Source organism: Anser brachyrhynchus, assembly GCF_964034855.1.
Source record: "Anser brachyrhynchus genome assembly, chromosome: 1".
Taxonomy (NCBI): domain Eukaryota; kingdom Metazoa; phylum Chordata; class Aves; order Anseriformes; family Anatidae; genus Anser; species Anser brachyrhynchus.
The window spans coordinates 111,817,934-111,830,383 of NC_137694.1; the positions used below are offsets into that span (position 1 = coordinate 111,817,934).

Sequence of the window (12,450 nt, forward strand, 5' to 3'; positions counted from 1 at the left end):
ATAGCTTTAGTTGATATGACATGCATCCCTTTACAACATACTTTCATGTCTATCACAAGCAGCTGCCATTACACTTTGAATTTTATTGTTTATATACCATTTGGAAGCTTTGAATGGAATATGGGAAGAACTGGATTTTACAAACATGAGGGTGAATACAGACACTTCTTTTTCCATTTTAAAAGAAAAGCAACCAGAGAAATTCCTTCTTAAAATCAAGTTGATAATAAGAAATGTTCTGGTTTATCTTAGACACAAGGTTATGAACACAAGCTATGAACACTCTAAAATGTTATGAGAACTGAAAACAGTCAAATCTACATAAAAAGTTTAAGATATCAAGGCAAACTCCATTTTTAAATTTTCCTTTCCTTGAAGAGATAGAACACTTAGATATTGGCTGTAGAGTTAACTCATACTGTCTTTATATTCTTCTTAGTTCAATGTAGTATGATTTGGCATATAAAACAGGCTGACATTTGTTGGTTAACATTAAAATATGAAGCCTGCTTTTATGTCAAAGTTCAGAATATAAAAAGAAATCTGACAATTCAAGTTTCAAAAATATTTCCTAAAACACAGAATTTGAGTTATCCTGATAAATAAATAATAAAATATCTTCCAAATTAAGGATTTTCAACCAAACCTGATTCATCTACATGCACGCCAGTACATTTAATTTTTTGCACCATAGTCCCCTCAGGGAAACAACAACAAAAATCATTTGGGTCCATAAAATTAGGCACATTTTGCTAAATATCACTGATGCATTACTATTCAATTAATTAAAAAAAAATCATAATTGTGTTCTGCTTCACATAGCATTATTATTATAGAGAAATCAAACCCATTGTAGCTTATAGAAAGCATAGGAAGTAGTACCTAGCTATCAATTCTATCATCTGTTTGGTTAATGACAAGCCATGCAGAAATACAGCAATAGGACAGGAATCCTAAAATTAAACATAATGTATGTATAACCAGTACCTTGCATAACCGATATAAAGAGGGCATCACTTTCCCATGTGAACAACTGAGACTATATTGAGCAGCAGACAACTGGCAAGCAGACTTAAGATCAACTGTACCATCTTTCATCCCTCAGTCATACAAGTTGAGGAAGATCCATATAGCATTTACATAATAGTACACCATGAAGTATTAAATGTGAATTGGGAGAAGGGAGATTACTACTATGTACTCCACAACCAACTCTGGAAAAATCTATTAATGGCAAATACATTTGTATTCTACTCTCCCAGTGGGGCCCTGAGGACAGCCTGAGGGCATAAGAAAGACAGAGCTTACTGTTTACCCCAAACTCGAACGCCCACGGAACATTTTAGAGACCCCAGCTTAATCCAAGCAAGCAATTAACGTACCCACTTATTTAAACCAGAGTGGGAACTCACCCTATGTGTTTTGCTGTTAGTGTGATCTGTGTCTTGTCCAAGATCAATATTATAGGGCAAAAATGGCCTTTGCCCTCTTGCTCAGACAGACCAGGCCTGCAGAATGGAGCCAGAAAGCCTGGGAAAACCCTGTCTTTGTAGTAGCACGGCACTGGAGCATCTTGTCTATGAAGGACAACCCGATAATGGGAACTGCATGTTCTTGATCTTGGTATGGTGTCCCTTACAGCTGGCACAGGCCACAGCCTCTCCAACCAGAGGGAGGTGTCTAAGCTGTAACCTTGTCCAACCCAGGGAGCGCCACAGCCCAGACCAGTTCTACATGGAATGCTAGCCTTGGTGGCACCCTCTCCATTTTCCTTTTGTTCAAGAATTTGCTCCAGGAGGGATAGAGAGTGCATGACTGTTTTCTCCCATTCAGATACCTTCATCCTAGAAAGTTCCTGGATGACTGTGCACAAGAAACTGCACAACCCTGGGCTTGTTGCCCGTGGCAAGCCTGAAGATATGGCATGGGCATGAGAAGCGGTGGTCAAATGAAGAGCTCAGAGTATTAGATATTATTCAGCACCAGAGGAAATGTTTTACCTTATGACTATTAAGAAAAAGTTGATTAATAGAACATGAATTGTACCTGTCAGGCCTGAAAACTGTACAAAAATGAGAAACCCCAGAACTGCTGATGGCTCTGTTCACCTGTATTTTGAAATCCACTCTAAACAAGTTTGTCCAGAGTATGGGGATGCTGAGACAGCATAAGGTCTCATGTCACTAAAATAAATAAATAACACTTTCAAATGAAACTGGTAGCTGAAGTTTTTCAGCTGGTGATTGATCACTTCTATTGTGAGCATCTGAGAAATGCATTTTCATTTGTTCTAGGTTGAAAGGCACACTTCAACTTGGCCATAAAGTTGAACTAGGCAACTGTTTTAATTCAGCTAAAAGCAAAAGAAGCTGCCAGGTGACAACTTTTTTTTTTTTTTTTTAAATTGGAAAACATTCTCATATAAATAATACTGGTTTTATTATTATCAGGAAAGCTAAGGTAACAATTTATATTAGAAAGTATTTTAGTGGAGGAATGTTTGATTTCATCTAACTATAGGAATTCACTGTAAAACACAAAAACTTTGAATACTGCAATATAACTCTGGCTCTTATTTTTATAAGAACAATACAAAACATGCTTCAAGTTTCTGTACATAAGCACCTTGCACAGCTGAAAGCTAACAGAAATGTAAAGTTGATAGCAAGCTGCTGGAGCACACAGCAATAATCAAGCATCACACCTCTGCTTAATACAGACTGCCCTCACTCATGCAGCTGGACCACAGCATGGTCAAGGAAATTTCACCTGATTATTGTGTGTATGAGCTGAGGATTCTGAATACAGAGCAACTAAATTCTCATTATTGGCTTTTATTCACCATTCATAGCAGGTTTTCTAGAAAAGAACGATAACTCTTCTTTCCTCGACTCTCAGTGTCCTCACTTTTCTTACACAACTTAAGTAGTGCTCTGCATGTTTATTGGAGATAAAATGTGTATTGGAGAACTGTGCAACAGTTCTGGCACAAGCTTGCACCATAAGGCCCAACACCACGTAAAAGGAAAAGAATGTGAATAAAGGAAAAATTAATGCATATATGCATACAGATTGCTCACAAATGTCAATACATCTGAAGAAAGTTACATGTGTAATATGTACTTAAGATAGATTATGAATGGTAGTGATATTAGTCACATATTACTATTACTCATATTATAGTAGTCTTAACTTTCTAAGATAAACATCTTAGAATGTGACGTTTTATTCATAAATAGCTGTTGTTTGAAAGAAAAGACATATAAAACCAAGGAGAATCTGCTGATAGACTGTGTATCTAATATTTTTGCATTTTAGAAAAGTTAGAAACACTCAGCTTGATATATATATATATAAGCATATATACATATATACATTTTTACATGAGATCTGATACAATTATATCTAATAATGTAAAGTATTTTCCCAAAGGGGAAATATTTAAAGCAAGTAAAAATGCAGTTTTAATACTAGTTTATATACTTTTCTATGATGAAACTCACTATTTAGATGCAAAGGCAAGAGCTCCCTCTAGTTAACAGACTGGTGAATTTTCCTAGCCTGAATTCTGAAGTGAACTTTGAAGAGCTGTCAATGAATTAGTAACTACCAAAGCACAGTTGTCATTGTTCTGAGGACACTTGGAATTTGTTTCCTGGATTTATGTTTTTAAGGAATATATGGTTTTGGATTGACATAAATAAATAAATAAATAAATAGGCAAATTTCGCCTTTTGAAATTATTTTTATTGTATCACATTATTTATGTGTTTTAGTTATATCACACAAGTTATATAGACCATCTCCCAAAATTAATAACAATAGCTTAGTGCCTCCTGATGCCTTTTTAAGCAGATTTCAGCACAAAATCAGATATGATCAGGTCCCTCCTTAAGACTTTCTGTCTTCTCTCTCACTGAAATAGGTTAGGAAACAGCAATCAGCTTGGGACTGAGGGGTGCTGTATTGCAATAAAATTAGGGGCCAAAAGTAATTAAAAGATTTACAAGAAGAGTCACAGAATATGGCCTATAAGAGAAAATTAAAGAAATCAGCATTCCTTTGTCCAAAGAGACAGACAGAGAAGAAACAGGATGTTTTTCTTCAAAGAGTGCTGTGAGGAACAAGAGAACTATCTGTTTTCCATGTACTTAGAGGCTGGACAAAAGTAACATATTTAAATTGCCTGGAGCAGCTGTTTTGGAGCAGACTTAATTTGTCTAATTTGAACTTAGACTTCCAACCCTGTCAGGAATGCTTAGATAAAGCTCATTCTGCCTCAGTGAACGGGAAGTGTTTGCACAACAGCATTTGGTGTCCCACCTCTCAGCACTCTACTATGTATCATACATACCTTTTGCTGTCTGTATGTCAGTTCACACCTCGAAATGTTTTACTTCTTTGTGACAATATCATTTCTGAGGCTTCACTATAACTCCTTGATTTTTTTTTTTTTTCTGTAGAAATTGTACTTGGCCCCAGCAACATAGGGTAACTTACTGATTAATTCTTTCTCTGTGTAGGACATTGCATTTATGCCTAATGAATGATGGCCTTTTCTTCTCCAGAATACTGCCTGATTTTTTTTCAAGATTACTTTGAGCTTTGTTTATATCATCCAATGTGCTAGCAACCTCTCCCAATTTGCTCTCACTTGCACTTTTAATAAGAACATTCTCCATCAGCTGTTAGATTTGTCCTGTTCTTGTTTGTCAGTATTTCTACTAACTTCATGGAGACCTCAACATTAGAAATGTGAGGTACCAAGCCTGTAAGTTCTCAAGAAGACCATAAGGCTCAATGAGCCCTAAATCAGCAGGTTTGTGTTCTTTTATCTTTTCTTTCCTTATTTGATACTGAAAACGTTCGCTTTAACAGTGGTACCTAATGTATAAGCCTTCTGCTTGCATGTTTGCTTATTGCTGAAGTGTAGTTTTAAACAATTTAAACAGTTTAGAACTTTCATCAGCAACTTTCATTCTCACTGAACATTAAGCTATGTTTTTTTGGGGGGGAGGAGAGGGTAGTATTTCTTATGATTATTATGTCTACAAATACTGTTTTTTTTTAAAGTGATATTGCTTACTAGTTGCATTTCAGTTTACATAACTGGGAAAATTCCAGAGAACACTTAAGTGCTGACATATTTTACCAGTAAGCAGCAGTTTCCAGAAACCAATATGACTGAAAAGAAATATTAATATCAAATTGCAATATGGTTTGGGGAATTCTAGACAAACAAGAATTAAAGCACCCACCAACAATATTCTCAAATAGTGATTTACATGTGTCCATAAATATTGACTGAATCTGAGCAAATCAAAGGTATGGTTTCTCCAGAAAAAAAAAATAGTTTATTTCTGACCACTGAAGAAACTCAGCTTTTTTTCAGTTAAGCTGCTTGTGAGCCATGTATCTACTAATCTAGCTCAATAACGTTATAACCATAGCACAAAATTTAAATAGTGCCCATCCTCTTTATAGATTTCTTCCTCATTTTCTGAAATTTTTGCAGCTTTTCTTGTTAAAAAAGTAAACATGGAGTTAAGGCTGAGATTCATGTTAATTTGTAGGAATAAAAAATCACTTTATCTGAATATTTTCTAAATACTGAAACTAAAATGTTTCTAATGTCACTGCCAGAAATGTTGTTCACTGCAACAATGATTGTTAACATTTTTTCCATAATGCTCATGGTCTTATTTTACAACAGAATGCATCTGGGAACTCCCACTCAAATCTAGCTATAGAGGAAGAGTTATAGATGTAGAGGGCATTTTAGACCCTGTTTATGACCCCCGGTAGACCCTAGTTCCCTAGGAATGTTTGCTGAAAGCGTTTAAATGAGGAAGTAAAAATATAATATTCAAGTGACTGTTCGTGTACCAAGCCACCTCTGTCTTGCACACATGCAAATGGTACACATAAACTAAGTCCTTTAGCTGTTGATGAAACCTTTATTTGCTTAGCCAATAGAAAGGTTTGGCAAAACACCCCAAGCACGAGTTTATCGTTCTGTTTAATAGACAGCGGGAGTGTACTGACATGCAAGCCAGCAATTACGATACAAAATATTCACGTCTGCCAAAGAATGATGTCAGTTCCAGGCTGTCGTGTTTGGTACATATCAAAATACCCTTGCTACTAGAAGCAGAGGTACGTATGTGTGAGTTGTATATGAATTTCCAAACTTAATAAGGCCACACACCTTGAAAATGGATCATTTAACGGTCAACATCAGCACATTTATCTGCAGTAGATTCCTTTTTACACATAAAACATAGGTTAACATGTGACCTTTTTATTTGTTCTTAGACACCTGGAAACAATTAAAAAACATTTAGTTTTCCATTCTGTAAAAATATCCTATTTCTTTAAGTAAAGAGCTTGCAACGAGTTATAGAAGAGGGAATAAATTTAAAAATCTATTAATAGAACACATCTTTCTTGTTATGTACTAAATTTGTAGGTGGGGGAAAATTCTGTATTAATAATGTGAGAAGATTGAAAGCTTTAAAAATATAAGGAACCATCAGCGCATCATTTCTGGAGGATCTCCAAGAAACTGCATTGAATTCAAACAGAGATTTTAAAAATTATGTGTATTTTTCCTGTTCGCTAGTGGCGTCACAGCTTTAATTTGTTCTTTCCTCCATTTTCTGGGTAAGGCTGGCTTGTATTAGTCATATCTTACAATTCCTGAATGGAGAACACTGTTTAATACCAGAGATCTCCCAAATATGGTTTTGATACCATAGACAGAAACCAAAACCCAATTTAATGTTTGGAAGTCTTTCTACACATTTAAAGGGATTTTAATCAGGCCCAAAAAGAATATCTTAGTAGTCCTTTTATAGGTATTTATATTTCAGTTGCCTTGAAACTGCTTTCACATAAGAGTGATTGAGAGATAACAGAATAGGGAAGTAGGAATCAGTTCATACAAGAGACAATGGGCTGTAGACATAAGACAAACACTAATCCAAAATGCAGTAACGTAGTGGAAAGTCATAATTGATTCTGAATAACTTCCTTTTCCTCCCACACATCCAGGAGCTGAGAAAATATTGAAGGAAAGATGAGAAAATTCACATCCATTTCTCCTGAATATGGAGCCAAACCTTGGGAACTAGCTTTGCCTGTCTGCCCCTTGTCTCCCTCCTCCCAGTGGAAAAAAATGCTGTGACCATCTCCTCTGGAAAACTGGTGAGCATGAATCATTGTGCTGATGAATAATTCCCTTATTAAAACATTTCTAAATTGTTGCCAGCTTTGTGATTCTTCTACCTTTATGCCTCCAGCGATTCTTGTACCTGTGAGAGAGGAGGAAACAACTGTGTTGGGTCTGTGGGTGAATTATACAAGAATCAGTACTTCAGCTGGGGAAATAAGAAAGCCCATTCCTGAATGGCTTATGCAGTAATTTAGGACCCCAGCTGGACATCTCTACAATAAAGAGCAATCTCATCCAAGAAAAGGAGGCATATTACCCCATGTTCTGGCATAGTACTGTTTTTGTAGAGGGTAAGCTCACAGACAGGTGGTACTAGGAAGAATATACTCTGCCTTCCCTCTCTGCCTGTCCAATTTGTGTTTGTACTCCTAGTTGAAACATGGCACTTAACTGAAGTCAACTTTGGGTTGTGTTATAAGTCACATAAAATAAAAATGTGGTTTTCAAACACAGGATCTTGACACAAATTTTAAAAATAGAACTGGCACTTGTTAAAAGCTTTTGGCTGAGCATCTCTTTCCTAAAAGGCTTTGTAGGCAATTACACTGTGGAGCTAAGTATGGAAATACCCGCAGTAGCGGTTACAGCTGTGCAAGTCTGTCTGAATCCGGTTCACACAGAAACCTGCTGACTTTCTTGTTTATGAGCTTCATTCACACATTTCAAGGCAAAATTGAGTAAACAGTGACCTCTAGGTGAAGAGTCACCTAATTATGAGCATTACTATGATGTCCTTTATGCATGCTCCTTGAAGAGAACAGGAGGGCTGTGGTTCCAGCAAACTATGAAAGGGGAAGTCAGTGAAAACCCTAAAGGTTTTTGATCAGCCTCTATGAAAATGGTTGAGTAGCCCTTGACTGCTGGCATTGTATCTGAGATGTGGAATTATATTGCTCATTGGGGCATGCTGGAATTGACAACAACTCCTAACAGAAGATGAGCTTCTAAAAGCTGGCAAAGGTCATGCAGATTTTACCAAGGAACTTCTGTTCTATCTCAGGAAAAAAAAAAATATCCTTTCAACCGTGAGAGTCCTCATTTCATTGTACCTATATCTGATTTCCTCTATTCATACAAAATCACAGAACGGGAAAAGGCTGCACCTATACTAGGAAGTTAAACCATGCCAGGGCATATTCCCAGGCTCTGTTTTGCCTTTGTGTGCTTGAACTACAAGAGCAGACCCTCACTTTTGGCCTATGGCAACTGTCAGTCTCCCAAAGGATTCCTGGACATTGCTCACCCAGGTCATATGAAGCCACCCTGTTTTTAAGGCTCAAAGATATTACCTTTTTCGCTTTCTGAAAATAAAGAGTGGAATATATATATGAGGCTGAGGTGTAAGTAGTACATAAGAATTTATTTATTCTCTTCTGTAATTACATATTTTGGTCAAATATGTACACAGCTGTATTATTATCTTCATATAACAGATGGAAAATTGATAATCTAAAAGCCAGGTTGTCAAAAAGCATTTAAGCATTGCAACAGCCCTGCCAATACTGTACAGGAAGGAAACTGATGGAGAAGGTTATTGAGCACAGATCTCTTGAGTCTTTTACTGTCAGTATCAACAGGCCGTCCTTCCTTCCCTTTAGTGGAACAACATGCATGTTTTGTAGAAGTTAATAAAATTCATGGACTCTCAGTCGCTATAAACAAATGAAATGAGAACATTCTTGTCAAAATATTGAAAATTGTGCTTTTGTAAATTACTTTTTTTTTCTGTTTGAATATACTAATGTAATTCATCAGAATTGGAACTCAGGATATTTAGACGACTCTTCTTGCAGTGGCAGTAAAGATACGTGTTTCAGTACAGTTAAGGCAAATAACAATAGTAATTGAAGAAATACTTTATTAAACTGTTCACGTATAATTAATTACAATGCACAGCTCAGCAGGAGATGATGTCTGACATATAGTTCCAGCATGTAGCAGAGGTTTTACTTTCACATAATGGAAAAGAAAAATGTAATTTTAGCAAAGTATAATATCTCTCAGATTATCTCAGCTCTACAAAAGACAAAGGTTAATAACAGATGCCTACAAAAACACGCAACAGACTATTCAGCATTCCCAAACTTTCAGGTAATGACAGTTTATAGTAAGTAAGAGAGAACGCATAGAACATGAGAGGTTTTTCCTTAACTGAATACTGATCTACTGGCTTTGGAGATCAGGATCTCTCTCTTTCTAAGGAAATGAGTATTGACATCAGGAGAAGGAATTAATGGGGTAATATAAATTTTCTATCAACTGCATTTATATAGGGAGCTGTGCAAAAGCAATATCCTTTTGCAATACCTGCTCCTGGCAGTGGACAGCAAGCTGAGCTTCACTCAGCTTTGGGATCACATAAGATACTGTATTGTAAGTTTGGTTGCTTCTTTAGTTAGCTAGAAAAGTTAGGAAAATTATCTTTTGTACAAGAATGTATACAGTCAGTACATCCCAGGATTCAGTGCTTACAGTCTCCTAACTTAGTAGTTCAAGGAAAACGCCTAAGCAATTTCCAACATGTTCTATAATTTTATGTCAAGTTGATAGGAGGAGCAACAGCAGAGGAGCCATACTAGGATCTTACATACCCATGAAGATTGCTTTAATTTTATGGCCATCTATCTTTCCTGAATTTTAGTTCTGAATCATAGTCATTTCAGATTAAAATTCAGTATCTCAGCAGCGGTTATAAAAGTACACTTGCTGTTAATTTTATATAACAATGAATATTTAGTAGGCATATTGAGTTTTAATTAACTGATAGACAGATCTGACAAATTTACCAGGCATGTTGTGTTTAATTCTGAATAGCAAAGAAAAGTTAAAGGAATTCTGAGCCTTGCCAAAACACTGAAAAATGCACATTCAAAGTGAAGGACCAATGTGGCCACCTGATACTTTGATCAGAAGGAATTGGTGCCAGACATTTCAACAGGTACAAATATGCATGCAAATCATTCCCTTTGTGACAAGACTGACATCAACCACAAGGTCATGGTATGCATAAGCTTAAAAATACAAGTCATTTGTTACCTAAAACTATGCAAAAAGAAAACTACTGCCCAAACATATAGCACAATGTATAGTTTTATGAATGAGACAAAGAGGTTTCTAAAGAGAGGTAGGCTACAGAAGGGAGGATGTTTACTATTTCATTTTCTATACTGCTCAAAATTTAGTCATATCAGTACAAGTCAGTTGCAAAACTTTTCTTCATATCATTCAAAGTTCAGTCCCCCAAACATTTCTGGTGCTCCTTGTTTCATAGTTGTTACAGCCTGCAAGTCTTCTGGTGGATTATTGATTCTTCTATTTCTGGAGATGTTTTTGTTGGGATGAAAACCTCTTCTAAATATTTTAAATAGCATTGGCTATTTTTATGATTCTTTAACCAATGTTGAATTGTTTAACTAGCAAATTTTAATATATTTTTCTTAATTGCATTCTTCATTATTCCTGTTATCTTCCTAGTATAATATTAATTCATGCTCAGCAATATATTCTTAAACTACCTTGCTGTTAGATAGCTTGTAAACATGTACAGAACATTTGTTACCCATCTCACTTGAATTTAAAAAGTAAGGGTTTACATTAAATGGCCACATATAATGCTAAATGAATTCAAGAACCCCTTCCAAGAACTCTATGGACAAACAGATTTGTAAGGTAAAAACTGGAAAGTACAATACACAGACCTCTTACAGCCGAAAAGTATATCCCAAACCAGATGGATGCAGGAACCACATTCATAACCCAATAATCTCTTTATTGTCATAGTTAATAGTTTCTCCCCAGTTTACAGGCAAAAGCTAGTTTGCTGAGATAAAAAATTAAAATGCTCAATTTTGTTCCCCTCTTCCCTATGTTTGATTTTAGATGCCCTTCGGGTTCCATCACTGCTATTATATCCAACTATTTGGACTGTTATTTTGGTTTCTACTGTATCTGTGACTTATTAGTCCTGGCTGCAAGCCATGAAGTGATGGAAAATGCAGAGGTGGCACCTTTTGATGTTACTTGTATTGTTGAATAGACTTCCTGTGGGCCAGACACAGACTTGGGAGCTGATAGCAGCAATTGTTTTTTTAAGGACAATGCTGTGTTAATATTGGTGACTTAAAGATTTTCCCTATTGTCATTCATACAGAGTGTCCTTTGTATATCTAAATTTATGGATATAATACACTTGTCAGTTTGTTGCTTTCAGTGTACATTAATTCTAACAAAATACTAACTCTACTTTATTCCATTCTCTTTCAATCTTCCATTCAGAATCCAAGTTCTGGCTATAGATATTTCTTATTTCATGTCTGTTGTTTTAAGGCTAAACTGATCTACCCCATGGCCACCCTCAATAGACAAATCAATATAACAGTAAAAACAAGTGACTAAATTTGAAGATTACATAGTAAATAATTTGGACATTTGAATAATGAAAGAATTTATTAATTGATATATACTGTTTTCAAATGTACATATCACAAATCAAAACCTTGTGGTTTTACTCATAGCTTTGCATTAATATTCATAGATATTCATATTACATGTCCTTTGATGCATAGCAACTCTCATTGAAGTCTAAATGACACAGATCTTCTGAAACATCAGGACACTCAGGAACATGCTATTAAAAATCTTGACCTAGATTTCATGTAGAAAATTCCATTAAGTTTTATGCCTATTATCTATTATCTATCTCTTTTAAATTAGTATTAGTATTAGTATTAATATTAGCCTCTTTTGAAGGGGTTTCAGTTTTGTTTTCTTCCTTTCACATAATCACAGAATGGTTGAGGTTGGAAGGCACCTCTGGATATCATCTCATGCAACCCTCTGTTCAAGAACAGTCAGCCAGAGCAGGTTGCTCAGGGATATGTCCAGTCAGGTTTAGAATATCCCTGTGAATGCAGAGATCCCACAATTTCTTTGGGCAACCTGCTCCAGTGTTTGTCCATGCTCACACTAAAAAGGTGGGTTTTCCATGTCCAGATGGAATTTCATGTGTTTTAATTTGTGCCTATTGCCTCTTGCCCTGTTTCCGGCACTACTGAGAAGTCTGACTTCTTCATCTTGGTTTCCTCTCATCAAGTGTTTATACTCACTAAGAAGATGTCTCTGAGCCTTCTGTGCTCCAAACTTAAACTCCCAGTTCTCACAGTTTCTCCTCTTATAAGAGATACTTCAGTCCTTTAATTACCTTTGTCACAAAGGTA

At 35.9% G+C, this 12,450-nt stretch overlaps 1 long non-coding RNA gene across 1 annotated transcript in view; it reads left to right on the top strand.

The window, feature by feature from the left end:
- The first annotated feature begins 4,383 nt into the window (after window positions 1–4,383).
- LOC308184662 overlaps window positions 4,384–12,450 on the top strand; it is a 43,533-nt gene continuing 35,466 nt past the window's right edge. The window contains exons 1-2 of the long non-coding RNA XR_013942771.1: window positions 4,384–4,819; window positions 7,054–7,206. This is a non-coding gene — a long non-coding RNA (uncharacterized lncRNA). The remainder of the gene's footprint in view (window positions 4,820–7,053; window positions 7,207–12,450) is intronic.